We start from the raw sequence: 19,859 nt of genomic DNA, 5'->3' as shown, positions 1-19,859 counted from the left end.
TCATTTTCTAATGTTTCAGGTGTCAACAAACCTAGGTGCTTCTTCCCACCTTTTAGAGATCCACACTGTTCCCTTGGTGGGTCTGGGTGCAATTATTTCCACTTCCTATGGGGAAATATGGTTAGGGTAAATGAGCCATCCACTAAGGCCACTATACGTTAGAATTTCAGCTGGAATTTTCATATCAAGAGGGTAAGCATGATTCACCAGCAGCATAGTCGGTCTGTATTTCCCTAGTGGGCCAGGACTATCTGTGAACAAGAGGATCATACTTAACCACAAGTCCCTAATCAAGTTGCCAATGAATATTGAAAGGCAAGATGATTGACATTTCCAGTCTGTAAGGGGACTCAAAATTGTTGGGGAAAATGTAAATAATATTGTCCCATTAGATGAAGGCATCAGATTCCCTCATGATAACAATCATAGGCAGCATGATTCGTGAGTGGTAGTGGTAGCCATACGATCTAGAGTTTAAAGTGGCAAGTCCATTTAGGAGTCCATTTACCACTCTAAGGAGCAAGAATTTTAGACAACTGTGGCTTTTAATAATGTCAGAGACCTGTGTCTGGTATGGGAGATAAAAGTCCCACTGAATTCCTGGAGGAGAGCCTGGTGCTGTGTTATATTGGCAGTAAAATGAAATCCTTGATCTGAGTCGATGTCAAGAGGGCCAAATGGGGGCCCTTAGAAAAGAAAGAGATTACCTGCTCCACAGAGGTGTTACTTTGGGTATAGCAAGCAGTAGGCCAGCAAAAATATCCACATATGTAATAGCAAAGCAGGCAGTGCCCACAGAAGGGTGAAGTGGCCATATAAAGTTAACTTATCAGCATCTAAAAGGGTAAGGGTGGTCCCCTCACAGAAGTGAGGCATGATGCAACAATTTCCAATGTTTGGTTTGGGAGCATAATTTGCAATTTAAAACCATGCATTTTGCAAGAGCTGCATAAGAGCATGTCCCTGTGGCAGGTCCAGGCCAGTGTGCTAGCAGCTTTCCCATAACCCTAAGAGAAAAGGAAGTATTTGGCCAGGGAATAAGGTTTTAGAAGTGGTGAGTAAGAAAGACCAGAATGGTGGACTCAAGGATTGACTGAGAGGGGAGAAGCTGTGGTTTTCTGATATGGGATGGAGCTGATGGAATTGGTGGTTGAGAGTCCCAAATGGGTGATGACCTGGATTTGGGTAAGGACATCCACCTTGCAGCTAAAGACAGACTCTGGTGTAGGCAGCATTTTGATGTGGTGAAACATGGATAACCTTAGTTGTGACTGGTGCCTGGGCAGTGCGTCCCCAAAGTGAGGCACTCCAAATGAGATGGCCTTGAATGTGAAAGTTGTCCCGCTGCCATTGGCCCAACCAAACTTCTAGCCTGGTAGCAACCACGCATGAATCATAAAAATATGGATAAGAGGCTTGTCATGGACAGTGGTGTGCACAATCATTTGTGCCACCCCCAAATCAGCAAACTGAGGTTATCCTGACTTGTGGTCTTTGATAAGCCTGGCACTGCTGCTGGCAGGATGGTTCACTATCACTCCCCCAAGGGGCAGTGCTGCCATCCGTGAAGTACACAGACTCCTTTCCTCACTCCATCAGCCCTTTCCAAGGGCTACCCCAGGTCGCTAGAGGCTTGGGCAATTCCTTGAGACCTGTGGGTAGGGGCCTGAGGAGTATGGAGGCCATGTCTTCCTATAATTTGTAAAAACCTGCCACGTCAGTTTTAGCCCATTCCTGAAGGTACCATTTCCGTGTTAGCAAGGAGGTGGTCATGGCTATGCCAAACCGCTGTTAGGAGGCATTCCTTATCCAGGACATGACATAATAGGAATATGATGGGTACACAGGAGAACAAGCGCCATTCCATGGGGATTTCTGTTTCTTACAAAGACCAATAAATGGCCAGAATTTGACATTTTAGGTGGCTGTGGAGGGAAACTATCTGGCCCAGATGCCCATAAACAACCAACAGAAGCCATCTTTAGTCCATAGGTTCCCAAACTGTCCATGGGGGCCAGTGCCACCTTCCTTCCCAGAAGGAAGAGCCAGGAAAACCAGGAGGAGGACTTGATTAATTGACCTTCATGCCAACTGCAAAGCTTGTTGTTGAACTTCTCCCCAATAAAATGTGGAGAATTTGTGCATGACTGCATAAATGGGTTTAGGAATGATGGATAAGTATGGTATGTGTTGCTGCCAAAATGTGAAGAGGCTTCAGACATGTTGAACTTGCAGTAGCATGGTGGGAAGCTGAATGGTTAATAATTAATGTTTAACTGCAAGCATAATTTCTCATCCTCTAGAGGAGCAATTAATACCCAGAAAGTTAACAGTTGTGGCTGACCCTTGAATTTTATGGGGGCAATAGCCCAACCTCTATGTTGCAGATGGGTCACCAGCTGTATTAGAGCCTCACACACCATATCCTCCAAGGGACCGTGGATTAGAATGTCATCAGTAGAGTGCCATAGAGTGCAAAGGGACACTGTAAGGGCAGCCAGGTCTTACCAGCAAAGACTGTGAGCAAGAGCCAAGCTGTTACGATAGCCCAGAAGCAGCCAGGTAAAGGTATATGCAATGCCTCCAAAAGTGAAAGCAAACTGTGGCTGGGACCCACCGGTGACTGATACTGAAAAGAATGTATTAGCTAGACCCACCACAGAAAAATAGTCCCCCTGGAGCCCTTTGGATGTCCTTAATTAACTGGACAGTGTTGGGAATGGGAGCCTGAATAGGGGGCACCTGAGCATTTAAATTTCCATAGTGAACTGTAAATCGCCACTCAGTAGTCACAGGCTTTAATACCAGCCAAATGGGGGAACTGAAAGAAGAAATGTATTTAACGACTCCTTCATTTAATAAATCTTAAATTTGGGGTGACAGTCTCTCAATCCCCTAATGTAAGTGATATTGGGCAGGATTTACCATCTTAATCAGAGGTGGCATTCTAATGGGCTCCTAATGTGCAGCTCCCACCAGGAAGGTCAGGAATTTGGATTTGTTCTAAATGGCATGGCTGTGAGTCAAGGCATCTATACCAAGAGGAAAGGGTAGGGCCAAAGGGGCCACTGCCACTGAGAGAGTTTTCTTATATATTTTATCTATTTATTTGAGAGAGAGAATGGGGGGGCACAAGCAGGATGAGGGGGCAGCAGGAGAAGCAGACTCCCTGCTGAGCAGGGAGCCCCATGCGGGGCTGGCATGACCTGAGCCAAAGGCAGAAGCCCAACCAACTGAGCCATCCAGGAGTCCCACCACTGAAGATTGTTCAAATGAAATGTTCATCCAGTGAAAGTTGAATGCTTTCTATTACCCTACCTGTTATGCCTTGTAATTTCAAGGGTGCCACTCAACTTATGTTTGGAGGGTTCCCGGGAAACACTGTAATTTGGGTTTCCATGTCAATGAGAGCTGTAAAATGTTTGTTCTGTGTGTCCCAATAGGTAACTAAAGAAGTGTATGGGCAATAATCCCCTGCAGGAGGGACATACTCTGGGGAACTGCTGGTCCTGAGGGCAAGGGCCTTGGTGGCTGCCACTCTCAAAGATCAGGGTATGGGATCCTGGATCCCACTGCTGGGACTGAGGCCTTCAAGAGATGATGGCATTTGCCTGCAGAGTGGGGCAGGAGGTCTCTTGAAGAGCTTGGGGTGCCTGAGCAAAGGTTTGTAACTTTTATGTGGACTTTCAGAAGTGAAGTCATTAGAAACCCCTGATCTCCAGAGCTGCCAGTATAGGGAAGCCTATTGATCATCATCATCTCAGGGGCTAGATCAAGGTGCCACCCCTTGGTGGGGACCGATGAGGGGTCTGAGAGCTCCCATATGCCCCAGGGTCCCTCCATTGGTTCCTGGCTGAGGGACAGCAGGGCTCATTTGCCTTTACTGGCAAACAAGATTTGGGCTATGGGAAAAATCCTCTCTTTCATCTCTAACTACAGCACTGATGTAATCTAATGCCTGTTGTACTATGTCTGACATTCCTATGAATTACAATGGCCTTATAATTAGGGAGAGTGCCCATTAGAAAGAACTCCTTAGGGGGTGCCTGGGTGGTTCAGTTGGTTAAGCATCTGCCTTCAGCTCAGGTCATGATCCCGGGGTCCTGGGATCGAGGCCCACATCGGGCTCCCTGCTCAGTGGGAAGCCTGCTTCTCCCTCTCCCACTCCCTCTGCTTGTGTTCCCTCTCTCACTGTCTCTCTCTCTGTCAAATAAATAAATAAAATCTTTAAATAGATAGATAGATAGATAGATAGATAGATAGATAGATAGATAGATAGATAGATAGATAGAATTCCTTAGATTCTGGCCCCAAGGGCAGAATCTAAGTTAGAAATGGTCAGGGGGTCTGTGGGAGCAGGGAAGTCAACAAAATGATATAGCCATCAAACCATCTCAATTTTATGCGGGAGGAAAAATGCTTCATCTAGGATTTTCCACTCGCAGTGAGCCTTACCTGTACTAACCATAATGGATGGATGGGTCTGGTGCCAAGCCATAAAAACCAAGTCAGGAGAGGCAGCAGAACTTCTTCCTTCTTATCCCTGTGAGCTTTGGAGGTCTGGGGGGGGGGTCTCTTTCTCAGAGTCCATCCCCTCTTTTGTTTTGTCTGTGTCTCCTGTCTTGGTGGCTCCATATATTCCAGAGCACTCTGACTGTGGCAACAAGTTCAGGGGCTCCTCTAAGGCATCTCTAATAAAATGTGCCCTCAATATCTTGGAGGTCTTAACAAACTACCAATTTGGGGGTCTCTGGCCAAACTGGCCAGCTGGCACATCTCAACCACTGTGGACTACATTTGAGCCAGTTCCAAAGACCCATAAAAGTCAATCCAGGAGCATCATACCATCGGCTTTGTTCTGCTTTCTCAGAACTATTTGGGGGTCTTGGTGGTTCCATACAAATTTGGGGATTATTCTAGTTCTGTGAGAATGTCATTGCAATTTTGATAGAGATTGCATCGAATGTGTAGATCACTTCGGGTAGTATGGACACTTTAACAATATTGATTCTTCTAATCCATGAGAAGAGAGTATCTTTCCATTTATTTGAGTCTTCTTCAGTTCCTCTCATCAGTGTCTTATTGTTTTCAGTATACAGGATTTGCACCTCCTTAGTTAAATTGTTTCCTATTTTGTTCTTTTTGATGCAATTGGAAGTGGATTTGTTTTTTCAATATTTCTTTCTGATAGTTCATTATTAGTGTAATTTTTCTTTCTGATAGCTTATTATTAGTGAATAGAAGCACAGCAGGTTTTGTGTATTGATTTTGTATCCTGCAACTTTACTGAATTTGTTAGTTCTAACAGTTTTTTGGTAGTCTTTAGGGTTTTCTATAATATCATATTATCTCAAAATACAGTTTTATTGCTTTTTTTCTGGTTTGAATGTCTTTTATATTTTTTCTTGCCTAATTGTTTCGGCTAGGACTTCTAGTGCTAAGTTGAATAAAAGTGGTGAAAGTGGACATCTCTGTCTACTTCCTTATTTTTAAAAGAAAAGCTCTTAACTTTTTACCATTAAATATGTTACATGTAGGGTTGTCATATATGGCCTTTATTATGTTGAAGTATGTCCCTTCTATACCCACTTTGTTGAGAGTCTTTATCATGAATGGGTATTGAATTTTGTCATCTGCTTTTGCTGACTGATTGATTAGCAGACATTGAACCATCTTTCCTTCCCTGGAATAAATCCCTTGATCATGATGCATGATCCTTTTAATATATTGTTGAATTGGGTTTGATAATATATTCTTGAGGATTTTTGCATTTATGTTCATCACGGATATTGGCCTATCTTGACATCCTTGTCTGGTTTGATATCAGGGTAATGCTCACTTTATAAAATTAGTTTGAAAGTGTTCTCTTTCATTTTTAGAATATTTGAGAAAAATGATAGTAATTCTTCTTTAAATATTTGGTGAAATTCCCAGTGAAGCCATCTGATACTGGATTTTTGTTCATTGGGAGGTTTTTGATTACTGATTCAATTTCCTTACTATTAATTGGTCTATTTAGATTTTCTGTTTCTTCCTGATCCAGTCTAGATAGGTTGCAAGTTTCAATGAATTTATCCATTTCTTCTAAGTTGTTCAACGTTTTGGTGAATAGTTGTTCATGGAAGTCTCTCATGATCCCTGGTATTTCTCTTGTATCATTTGTTAACATCTCCTTTTTTTTCTTTTATAAGATTTTATTTATTTACCTACTTACTTATTTATTTATTTAAGAGAGAGCTGAAGGGAGAAGGAGAAAGAATCCAAAGCAGACTCCACACTGAGTGTAGAGCCTGACGCAGGGCTTGATCCCACAACTGCGAGATCACAGCCTGAGCTGAAACCAAGAATTGGCCACTTAACCAACTGAGCCACCCAGGCATCCCTCCTTTTTTTCCTGATTTTATGTATTTGAGACCCCTCTTGTTTTTCTTGGTGAGTCTAAGGTTTGTTGATTTTGTTCCATTTCAAAAACCAGCTCTTAGTTTATTTGATCATTTCTACTGCCATTTTAGTTTCTATTTCATTTATTTTTGCTCTGATATTTGTTATTTCCTTCCTTCTACTTACTTGGGCTTCTTTTGTTCTTATCCTAGTTCCTTGAGGTAAAAATGCAGGTGTTCATTTGAGTTCTTCCTGGTTTTTTGGTGTGGCATTTATCTCTGTGATCTTCCCTCTTAGAACTGCTTTTACTGCATGTCATAAATTTTGGTATGTTGTATTTCTGTTTCATTTATCTCAAGATTTTTTTTTTTAATTTCATGATTTCTTCTTTAACCCATTGGCTGTTTGGTAACATGTTGTTTAATCTCCATACATTTGTGAATTTTCCAGTTATCTTATTGTAATTGATCTCTAATTCCATGCCATTGTGATCAGAAAAGATGCTCAATATGATTTCAAGCTTCTAAATTTATTTAGACTTGCTTCATGGCCTAACATATGATCTATCCTGGAAAATGTTCCATGTGCGCTTGAGAAGAACTGTACTTTGTTGTTCAGGATGGAATGTTCTATGTTAAGTCCATCTGGTCTAACATCATGTGAGGCCAATGTTTCCTTATTTATTTTCCATCTAGATTATCTATCCATTGATGAAAGTGGGTATTAAAGTCATCTATTGTAATTGCATTGCTCTCTGTTCTTCCTTTTAGGTCTGTTAATATTTGCTTTATACATTTAGGTACTTCTGTGTTGGGTACAAAAATATTTAAAAGTTTTACACCCTTTTTTTGGATAGACTGCGTTCTGATAATCACCTTCTTTGTCTCTTTCTAAGGTGTTTGTCTCAAAGTCTATCTTCTCTAAGTATAGCAACCTGAGCTTTGTTTTGGTTTCCATTCACAAGGCTATCTTATTTTTAATCCCTTCACTTTCAGTCTGTGTGTATCCTTAAAGCTGAAGTGAGTCTCTTTTAGGCAGCATATAGATAGGTCTTATATTTTCATCTATTCAGGCACCCTAAGTGTAGAATTTATTGCTTTTACATTTAAAGAACTTATTGATAAATATGGACTTGTTGTCATTTTGTTATTTTTTTCTGATTGTTATGTAATTCCTCTGTTCCTTCCTTCTCTTGCTCTCATCGTTGGTGATTTGATAATTTTCTGTAGTGGTATGTCTAGATCCCTTTTATCTCTTGTGTATCTTGATAGGGCTTCATTTTGTGTTTATCATGAGGCTTAGATAAAACAACTTATATTTATACCAGTCTATTTTAAGTTGATAACAGCTTAAGTTTGAATGCATTCTAAAGCTTTACATTTTTACTCCTCCTCCCAAGTTTTGGGCTTCCTATGTCACAAACCTCTTTTTATATTGTATATCCTGTGACATATTATAGTTGTAGTTATTTTTACCATTTTTGCCTTTTAATCTTTATACTAGCTTTATAAGTGATTAATCCACCACCTTTACAACATTAGATTATTCTGAATTTTTGTATACATATACTTTTACCTGTGAGATTTATACTTTCATATGTTTGTCAGTTATTAATTAGTGCCCTTTCCTTACAGCTTAAAGGTGTCCCTTTAACATTTCTTGTAAGGGCAGTCTAGTGGTGATGAAATCCTTTAACTTTGCTTGTCTGGAAGACTCATGATCTCTTCTTCAAATCTGAATTACAACTTTTTCAGGTAAAGTATTCTTGATTGGAAGTTATTTTCTTTCAGCACATTGAATATGTTGTGCCACACACTTCTGGCTTACAAAGTTTCTACTAAAAAGTCTCCTGATAGTCTTTTGGGAGTTCCTTTCTATGTAACAAGTTGTTTTTCTCTTGCTGCTTTTATGATCTTCTCCATGTATTTAACTTTTTTTTTTTTTTAAAGATTTTATTTATTTATTTGACAGAGGAAGACACAGCGAGAGAGGGAACACAAACGGGGAGTGGGAGAGGGAGAAGCAGACTCCCTGCCAAGCAGGGAGCCCAATGCAGGACTCGATCCTGGGACTCCAGGATCATGACCTGAGCCGAAGGCAGTCGCTTAACCAGCTGAGCCACCCAGGCGCCCCATGTATTTAACTTTTGATATTGTAATTTTAATGTGTCTTGGTGTGGACCTCCTTAAGTTCATCTTGTTTGGGGCTCTCTTTGGTTCTTGGATCTGGATGTCTGTTTTCTTCCTCAGGTTAGGGAACATTTAGCAATTAGTCCTTCAGATAACTTTTCTGCCCCTTTGCTCTCCTCCTTCTGGGACCCTTATGATGTGAATGTTGGTCTTCTTGATGATACCCCATAAGCCCTTAAGCTAGCTTCACTTTTTTTCATTCATTTTTCTTTTTTGTGAGTCCTACTGTCCTGTCTTTGAGTTTACTTTTCCATTCTTCTGCTTTTTCTAGTCTGCTGTTAAATCCCTCTAGTGTATTTTTCAGTTCAGTTTTATATATTCAGCACTGTAATTTATATTTGGTACTTTCTTATATTTTCTGTTTTTTTATATCCTAACCTTGTTCATCAATTCTTTTCCTGAGCTTGGTGAGCATCCTTGTGACTGTAATTTTGAACTCTTTACCGGGTAAATGACTGATCTCCATTTCTGTTCATTAAGGTCTTTTTCTGAGGTTTTATCTTGTTCTTTTGTTTAGAACATATTCTGTATCTTCATTTTCCTTCACTCTCTGTGTTGATTTCTATGCATTAGACGAAATAGCCACTCTCTCAGTCTTGAAGAAGTGGCCTTTTGTGGGTGATTAATCTTATCATTCATCCCTGCCCTAGCTCTTGGATGTCTCTCAAACCTTTGCGATTATCCAAGCAGCCTATTTTAGTTTTAGTGGCTCCTAGTAGTTGAGGGTGTGCCAAGACCTGTCAGTGTCCCAAAGGAGAGGATCTCAGTCAGTACCTATAGTCAGGCTGATTGAAAACCAGACCCTTAGGCAGCAGCTTTTTGGTGCAAAAATATACCTCTTTTGGTGAACACTGGGAGATGGGCATTTCTGACTGCTCCTTTTATGCTGAAACCTGAAGGGCTAGCTAGTTCAGAATTGTTTGTTTGCAGATGAAATCAGAGAGGGAGACAAACCGTAAGAGACTCTTAATCTCAGGAAACAAACTGAGGGTTTCTGGAGTAGAGGGGGGTGGGAGGGATGGGGTGGCTGGGAGATGGACATTGGGGAGGGTAAGTACTATGGTGAGTGCTGTGAACTGTGTAACACTGATGAATCACAGACCTGTACCCCTGAAACAAATAACATATTATATGTTAATTTAAAAAATAACATTAATGTAGAAAAAAAAAAGGTTTGTTTGTTTGCTACCATCCCATTGAAACTGTGAACACAAGCCGCACTGGCCATCAGAACTAGGCTATGAAGAAAGTACTCTTTGGGTACCAGACGCAAAAGGCAGGACACCAGATGTGTACACAAAGTTGCTCTGCAGGAGACACCAGTGACTTGGGAGGGACAGAGGGAGAGTGCAAAGATGATGCCTGCTGCCCTCTCCAACTTCTGGAGAGACTTACAGTCAGCCCCTAATTGTTTTTAATTGAAAGAATGGCTCTCAGACAATAGCTATAAAGATAAGCTGATGGGCCTCTGTCACAGACACTGGTGGCCTGGAGTGAGGCAGAGGGAGAGTGTAAAGATGACTCCACCAGCATCTGGCCCTGGAGAGCACCTTGGTCGGTCCCTAGATGTGTGCCAGACAAGAAGCCTGCCCCTCAGGCCAAGGCTCCAGAACAAGGAAAAGTCCTATCACAGAAAGACTAAAGGTATGTTTCTGTCTGCTATCAACAGTGCAAGAATAGCACCCACGGTCCAAGGTCTCTGGAGGGAATGACAGTTGGCCCTTAGAGGTCTGCTTAATTAGAAATCTGCCCCTCAGGCTGCAGCTATGGAGATGACCTAAAAGACCTCTTTCACAGAAAGACCAGACACCTCCATCATTTTCCTCTTTGCTGTGCCCTGTGAGAGGTATCCAGTTAGGAACCTTTCTCTGTTAATCAGAGCCCTGGGGATCACAGAGGGTAAACCCTGCTGGCAGCCCTCTGGGTGGCAGTCACAAAAATCAGGGCATAAGACAGGTGCACAATCTCCTTTTTAAGAGACACTGGCAAGCTGGAGCAAACAGAGGGGAGTGCAATGATGGCACCTGTCATCCTTGTCTTTGGAGAATATTTTAATAGGTCCCTAGATGGGTGTTAAATTGTCCCTAGGCTTATGCTTTAAGATAAGCAAATAAGCCTCTTTCACAGAATGTCTGGGAACTTTTCAATTGGCTGCACCTGCACTGGGACCTGGAGTGAGTGAGTCCATGGGAATTCTTTAAGAACTTTTGCTCTGTTTGTTATAGGTCTCATTGACACAAGCTTCATTGGCTTTCAAAACTAGATATTTGGGGGACTGGTATCTTAGGTTCAGGTCTTAAAAGTTTGAGCACCAGACATGAGATTCAAACCCTTCAGCTAAAATTTGGGTTTTTTTCAGAGCATATTGTTCCATATGTAGCTGTAGAGTCGTGTGTCCATGGGAAAAGAAGAGTTCAGGATCCCCCTCTGTCCCCATCTTGAGCTGGATTCTTAGCCCCACTCTTTTTTATCTTTTTACATTTTCTTTCTCTGATTAGCTGACTTCCACTGCCCCAACAGGTTCGCTGATCCTTTCTTATACTTGGTCAAGTCTGTTGTTGAACCCCCCTATTGAATTTTTCAGTGCAGTTATTGTATTTTTCAGTTCTGTGATTTCTGTTTGATATTTTCTATTTCCATCTCATTGTAGAAATTCTCATTTTGTTCTCACGTTGTTCTCCAGACCTTGGTGAACATCTCTATGAGCATTATTTTGAACTATTTATCAGGTACATATCTTATCTTCATTTCACTGAAGTCTGTTTCTGGAATGTTATCTTGGCCTTCTTTTGGAATATATTCCTCCACTTGTCCATTTTTCTTGATTCTCTGTGTTTATTTCTATGAATCAGATTAAACATCCACCTCTCTCAGGCTTAATCAAGGGATCACTTGTAGAAGAATAACCTTATTGTTCATCCCAGCCCCAGCTCTTGATTGTCTCTCAAACTTTTGTGATTGTCTGAGCAGCCTATTTTATCTTTAGTGGCTCCCAGGAGTTGAGGCTGTGCCAAGACCTGTCAATGTTCCAAAGAGGAGGATTTTAGTCAGCATCTATGTGTAGGCTGATTGGAAACCAGAACCCCTTTAAAGTATGCAAATAGACCTCTTTCAGGGAAAGACTAAGAGATGGTCCTTTTTGTCTGCTTCCTCCGTGCTATGCCCTGGAAGGATTGCTGGTTAAGAAACTATTCTATTAAAGTCCTATGGGACCTGTGAATGCAAGCCTTGCTGGCCACCAGAGCCAGGCAATCAAAGGTTGTGTCTCCTAAGCAGCAGACACAAAAATTGGGGCCCCAGGCATGTGCATAAGCTCCTTTCAGGAAAACACTGGTGACCTGGATCTGGCCACAGGCCACAGGCCTCCTTGGTCTCTGGTTAGGATAGCAGTCATCCCTAGATATGTACTAAATTAGAAGTCTAACTTTCAGAATGAAACTTTTAAGATATGCAAATAGGCTTCTTTCAGGAAAAGAATGTGAGTTGAGTGTTTTTTTTATCTGCTGCCTCCTAGTTGAACCTTGGTGAGCAAGCTGGTTAAGAGCTGTTTTTTTGTTTGCTGTAGACCTGTTGAACCCCAGAACCACTGATTACCAGAGCCACACTAACAAGAGGTACATCCTCTGGGCAACAGACACAAAAGCGAGGGTGCCAAAGATGTGCACAGTTTCCTTTCAGGGGGACACCAGCCACCTGGAGTGGGGTGGAGGTAGAGCACAAAGATGACATAAGCTGACTTCTCAGTCTCAGAAGAGAATCACAGTGAGCCCATAAAATTGTGTTAAATCAGAGAAGCCTTACCCTCTGGCTGAAACCTTGAAGATATGCAAATAGACTGGTAAATGGGCATTTCTGGTTGCTGCTTCTACACTGAGTCATGGTGGAAAAGCCCTGCAGAGTCCCTATGATCTCATTAAGTACTGTCTTGATTATTTGTTTGTTTGCTATGGTCTTGTGGGTCTTGTGGACCTAGTCCCATTGACTTTTAGAACTAGATATTTTGAGGGCTTGTCCCTCAAGTGGAAGTCTTAAAAGCTGGGGTGCTAGATGTTGAGTCCAAACATTTTCCACCTCAGGGAGATGCTGGAAGTTGAGTTCCCTCCACATTGTATGTTGCTGTGCCAGGGGTAGTGTTTATGGCAAAAGTGTGTCTCATCATTTCCTACCTGTCAATGTGGGTTTTTTCTTGTTTGTCCAATGTATAGAAGTCACTTAGCTAGTTTCCAGATTTCCTTCAGAGTAAATAGTTTGCCCTAAAATAGTGCAGCTATAGATTCAGTATGTCTATAGGACCTTGAACCCTAGCCTTGAACAATACCCATTCCTATCTGCACTGTGGTAATCTGTTTCTAGCCTAAACTGTGACCTAGAACCTGAAAAGCCAAGCACAGCTTATAGTAGATGCAAGGGGCTTGGGGAGACAAAAATTAGAGTTCAGAGCATTCCTAAAAGTAATGTTCTTGGTAAACACTCAAGGATTTCAACTGGGACTCCTGAAAGGCTATACCTTAGGAGGATGTGTAAAGTAAAAAGTAGAATAGCTGTTGCAAAGGCCAAAACTATGTCTTCAGTCATCTCAATCCCTGGATTGGATTGCGATATACTGGATATACTCCTGCTGAGTTGCCTCACAGAAGCAAATGTAAATCATTTCTGAAGGAAAACAAATTATCTCTACAATTCTTCCTGTACTATTCTGACATTGGATCAAAAATTATGATGTAAACTTGTGTTTGAAGATCATCAAAAACTAAGGAAAAATCAAACAACAGATATAGACCACAGGCAATACAGATATTGTAATTAAATAGGAGCTTTAAAATAATTATAAAAGTTAATTTCTAAATTGATAATTAGATGGAAAATCTTAATAGAGAACTGGAGGTCATAATTCTATCTTCCCAGGCTATTTCTTATACAAATATCCTTGAAAAGATAGGTCTTACAAACCTGTATTAATGTCATAGAGAATTGTTCCCTAAAAAAAAATCCACACTAAAAAACAAAGAGTAAAAAAGATAATCTCAGAAGTAGAGAGAAAATGGGTTGAAGAAATATTTGAAGAGACAATGGCTAAAAATTTTCTAAAACTGAAGACAGCATTTCATATTCCAGAAGTTCCACACACCTGCAACAGAATTACAAAAGAAAACCACTCTATGTATACCATAATCAAACTGTTGGAAATTAAAGAAAAATGTAAAAGCTTAAATGCAGCAAGAAACAAGATACCTGCCTAGGAAGATGCTAGAGTAAGAGGATCTCAAGCTCACTTCAACCCGTGGATCTAGGTAACAGTCACATCACTGCAACAAACCCAGAAAATGACCTGAAGACCGGCAGATCAGACTCCTCTTCACAGTTAATCATGCAGAGGAAGCAATATCAAAAATGGTAGGAAAGGTGGAGACCCAATTGGGAACCAAACTCCCAGTGAGACTAAGCACAAATAGGGGGGACACCACAAGCTCAGAGAAAGGAGAAGAACAGGCCCCACGCCAGGCACTCCAAGCACAAGGGACCTGCACTGGGAAGATGATTCCCCATAACGTCTGGCTTTGAAAATCAGTAGGGCTTAACTTCATACATTTTTACAACCAGCAGGGCTTTAAAAAATAAAAATCAGTGGACTCAGCTCTGGGAGAGCCAGAGGGTATAGGAAACTGAGTACCTCCACTTAAGGAGATAGCATAACAACATGCCTAGATACAGCATAGAAGCAGCAGTCTGAAAAGCCCTGGAGTAAATGTGAAGATTTATTTATTAATCTCAGAATGGTGCTGGAGGGGCAGGGATATTTAGGAGACTTCTCCAAGAAAAAAGGAACTGGTGGGTGCCATTTCTCCTCCCCCCACCACCACCCCCCAACTCCAGCTTACATACCTGGACAACTGCAGGAACCAGTGCAAACACTCACCACATAGTTTGCTAACATCATGTGCCCTGCCTCCATGTTCTCCTGTAGACTTACCCCATCCAACCTGCCCCACTCTGCAAGAGTCCTTTCAAATTTGTGCATGATGCATCTCATTTTATAAGAGTCTTGAAAGTGACTAGCACCACTCCAAAATGAGTCTTGCCCTGGGGAGAGGGAAAGATAACCACACATACCAGTTCAAATGTAGCCCCAGTAGTGGGCTGGGGGCAGAAATCTGATCTGACTACTGGCCTTGCCCACCAACAAAAACTCACAGGGGCAGCACAAGGAGAGAACCCTGCATTTTGAGATCACTGCAATCCCAACAGACAAACTGGGAGAATGATATCTGCTCTGACTGCAGGTCCTGCCCACCAACTAAAGGCTCTCAGGGGACAATGCAAGGACAATGCCCTGCAGTTTTGTGTGACTGCATCCCTGGCAAATGAGCTGAGAACAGGCATCTGGTCTGACCCAACCATAAGCCTAGGGCAGCCCAAGACTGGACATGTAACAGCATAGGGACCAAACCCTGCCCCATGGCAGGCAAAGGGGACCATTGAAGCCAAGTGAACTGAAGGCAAATGCATCTCAACCACAATAGTACAGCACACACAACACACATAGAAGACACCCTAAAGTATATGGTCCTGGTGAACGGGGGACATTTCACTACAGGGCACTACAAGACCTCTTCTTTATAAGACAACTGTTTTCAAGATCAGGAGATATAACTGACTTTGCTAATACATAGAAACAAACAGAGAGTTAGACAGAGTGAAGAGACAGAGGAATATGTCCCAAATGAAAGAACAGGACAAAATCACAGAGAAAGGACTAAATGAAATGGAGATAAGCAATATGCCTGATAGAAAATTCAAAGTAATAGTCCCAAAGATACTTACCGGACTTGAGAAGAGAGTGGAGGAACTCGGTGAGAATTTCAAGAAAGAGAAAATATTAAAAAATAACTAATCATAGGTGAAAAACTCAATAACTGAAATTTAAAATACACTAGAGTGAATAAATAGTAGACAAGAGAAAGCAGAAAAACAGACCAAGTGAGCTGGAAAACGGAGAAATGGAAAGCAACCAAGCTTAACAGCCAAAAAGAAAAGAAAGAAAGAAAAAGAAGAAGAAAAAAATGAGAATAGGTTAAGGAAAATCAGCGACATCATCAAACATAATATCCATATTATAGGGATCCCAGAAGAAGAGAGAAAAAAGAGTGCAGAAAATTTATTAGAAGAAATAATAGCTGAAAACTTCCCTATTCTGGAGAAGGAAACAGAGATCCAGACCCAGGAGGCACAATCAACTCCCAACAAAATGAACCCATGGAATCCACACCGAGGCACACAGTAATTAAAATGGCAAAAAGTAGTGAAAAAGAGAATTTTAAAAGGAGCAAGAGAAAAGAAAACAGCTACACACAAGAGAAACCCCATAGGGCTATCAGCTAATTTTTCAGCAGAAACTTTTCAGGCCAGAAGAGAGTGGCATGATATATTTACAGTGCTGAACAAAAAAGCCTGCAACCAATAATACTCTATCCAGCAAGGCTATCATTCAGAATAGAAGGAGAGATAAAGACTAATAAAAGTTAAAGGAATTTATCACCACTAAACCAGCCTTATAAGAAATGTTAAAGGGAATTCCTTGAGTAGGAAAAGAAAAAAAAAAAAAAAGCCATACTCAGGAGTAAGAAAATTTAAAAGGGAAAAAATTTCACAGGTACATACAAACATGAAAAAAGTAGTAGATTAATCACTTATAAAACTGGTACAGAGATTAAAGCACAAATGCAGTAAAATCAATTATATCTATAAAAATCAGTAGAGGGATTCACAAATAAAAAAAAGTATGACATCATATACATAAAATATGAAGGGGGGAATAAAACTCGTGCTTATAGAACAGATCCAAACTTAAGCAACCATCAACTCAATATAGACTGCTATATGCATAAAATGTATATAGGAGCCTAATGGTGACCACAAATCAAAAATTTGTAATACATATGCCAAAAATAAAGAGAAAGGAATTCAAGAATATCACTAAAGAAAGCCATAAAGCCAGAGGGGAAGAGAGCAAGAGAAAGGAATAGAGAAGAACTACAAAAAACAACCAGAAAACAGTAAAAAAAAAAAGGCAGTAAGTACACACCTATCAGTAATTACTTTGAATGTAAATGAACTAAATGCTCCAATCAAAAGATATAGAGTGACTGAATGGATAAGAAAGCAAGACTCATCTGTATGCTCCCTACAAGACAGTCACTTTAGATTTAAAGACACATGCAGATTCAAAGTGAAGAGATAGAAAGACATTTACCATACAAATGGAAGTGAAAAGAAAGCTGGGGTAGCAATACTTATATCAGACTAAAAAGACAAAGACTGTAACAAGAGACAAAGAAAGACACCACATAATGATAAAGGGATCAATACAACAAGATGATATAATAATTATAAATATTTATACACCCAACATGGGAGCACCTAAATACGTAAAGCAACTATTAACAGACATTAAGGAAGAAATTGACAGCAATACAAGATTGCTAGGGGACTTGAACACCCCACAAATATCAGTGGATAGATTATCCAGACAGAAAATCAACAAGGTGGCATTGAATGACACATTAGACCAGTTGGACATAATAAATTCGTATTCAGAAAATTCCACCCTAAAACAGCAGAATACACATTCTTTCCAAGAGTACATGGAACATTCTCCAGAATGGATCACATATTAGGCCATAAAATAAGTCTCAACAAATTAAAAAAGATTGAAATCATGTCATGTATCTTTTCCAACCACAATGGTATGAAACTGGAAATCAAGCAGAAAAAAAAAATGTGAAAAGAACATAAATATATGGAGGTTAAGTAATATGCTACTGAACAGTGAATGAGTCAGCAATGAAATCAAAGAGCAAATCAAGAAATACATGGAGACAAATGATAATGAAAACAAAATGGTCCAAGATCATTGGGATGCAGCAAAACAGCCCTAATAGGGAAGATTATAGCACAACAGGCCTACCTCAAAAAGCAAGAAAAATCTTAAATAAACAACAAAACCTTACACCTGAAGGAGGAAGAAACAAAGCCCAAAGCCACTAGGAGAAAGGAAATAATAAAAATTAGAGCAGAAATAAATACAGATAGGGACACCTGGGTGGTTCATTCGGTTAAGCGGCTGCCTTTGGCTGAGGTCATGATCCCAGAGACCTGGGATCAAGTCCAACATCGGGCTCCCTGCTCAGCAGGAAGCCTGCTTCTCTCTCCCCCACTCCCCCTGCTTGTGTTCCCTCTCTCGCTGTCTCTCTCTCTCTGTCAAGTAAATAAATAAAATCTTAAAAAAAAAAAGAAAGAAATACAGATAAAAACACAATAGAACAGATCAATGAAACCAGGAGCTGGTTCTTTGAAAAGATAAAAAAAAATTGATAAACTTTTAACCCAACTCTTCAAAAGAAAAAAAGAGAGAAAGAGAGAGCAGACTCAAATAAGTAAATCAGAAATGAAAGAGGAGAAATAACCAACACCATAGGAAAACAAAGGGATTATAAAAAAATATTATAAAAAATTATATGCCAAAAAACGGGATAATCTGGAAAAGATGGATAAATTCCTAGAAACATACAGTCCTCCAAAACTGAATTAGAAAGAAATAGAAAATTTGAACAGAGTGATTACTAACGATGAAATTGAACCAGAAATCAAAAAACTAACAAACAAGAGTTCAGAACCAGATGGCTTCAAAGGTGAATTCTATTAAATATTTAAAGAAGAGTTAATATCCATTCTACTCAAACTATTCCATAAAAATGGAAGAGGGGGGGAAAAAGCTTCCAAATTCATTCTATGTGGCCAGCATTATCTGACACCAAAACCAAAAGACACTACAAAAAAAGAAAACTACAGGCCATTAGCCCCAGTGAACATAGATGCAAAAAATCCTCAAAAAAAATACTATCAAACCATATTTTAAAATATATTAAAAGAATTATTCACCATAGTCAAGTGGGATTTATTCCAGGGATGTAAGAATGCTTCAGTATTCGCAAATCCATCAGTGCAGTACATCACCTCAACAAAATGAAGGATAAAAATCATATAATCTTCTCAACAGATGTAGAAAAAGCATTTCACTAAATTCAACATCTGGTCATGGTAAAAACTCAACAAAGTGGGTGCAGAGGAAGCATAACTCAAGATAATAAAGGCCATATGAAAAATCCACAGGTAACATCATACTCAATGGGGAAAAACAGAGCTTTTCCTCTAAGATCAGGAACAAGATAAGTAAGTCAACTCTCATATTATTCAACTTTTATTCAACATAGTACTGAAAGTCCTAGCCATAACAATCAGATAAGAAAAAGAAATAAAAGCATCCAAATTAGTAAGGAAAAAGTCAAATTGTCACAATTTGCAGATGACATGGTAGTATACATAGAAAACCTTGAAATTCCTTCTTCCTATCTCTCTGGCTGTTGTTTCTCACTCTAATTTTTATCTCTGTTCCTTTAATTTTGGAAGTTCTTGGAATTCTCTCTTAGACCTTATTCTCTACTTACTCTATATATTTTTACTAGGCAGTCTCAGTAATTGCATGGTTTCAAGTTGTTGAAGAACTATGGATGCAGCAAAGATGGGCTTGAATTCCAGCCAAGGGGATGCCGTTCAGAGAACCCAGACTCCATGCTGTGAGAATATCCAAACAGATCCATGGAAAAGCCTATGTGGAGAGAAATCTCTCAGTAGTCCCAGCTAAACTCCCAGCCAACAGACAGCACAAACTTGTCAGACATGCAGTCTTCAAGAATCACTTTTGCTGTGCCCTTGTTCCTTACCCAGGGATTCCTTTTGCTTTATATATACTTGACTGAGTCATAGACATTTAAATTATTGTGACTTCTGTCATGTGTATAGCAATGGGAAAGCCAAGCCCTCACTGATTGAACCAGTAAAGATACAATGAGCTACTTTTAGACGGAGACAGTTTATTACAGAAAAGAAAGAGCAGCCAAAGGTGCTAGCTTCCTGTAATCCTCGTCCAACACACCAAAGAGGCCAACACTGAAACAAAAGGGGCTGATGCCAGCACCATGAGTCATGGGCTACTCCGTTGCTGAGGAACCAGCTCTAGACTCCAGCTAAGTAGGTACAGGTGAACTCTATAGATGCCTCAAATTCAATGTTGCCAGAACTGTGTTGATCTCCAACATTCCAAAGCCAGACCTCCTCCAGTATTCGCCACCTCATCTGCCAAACCCAGAATGTGAGGTTAGTTTCTGTGTTCAACTGAATAGGTTCCAGTGTGTAGAGAGGGGCAGCAGTGGAGTCTGTCCCAGCCCTCCT

This window comes from Leptonychotes weddellii, chromosome 8 (genome assembly GCF_054177405.1).
Source record: "Leptonychotes weddellii isolate Sample4059 chromosome 8, ASM5417740v2, whole genome shotgun sequence".
In the NCBI taxonomy this organism is placed as follows: Eukaryota; Metazoa; Chordata; class Mammalia; order Carnivora; family Phocidae; genus Leptonychotes; species Leptonychotes weddellii.
The sequence above is the reverse complement of the archived record's forward strand: the minus strand, read 5'-3'. Positions refer to the sequence as shown.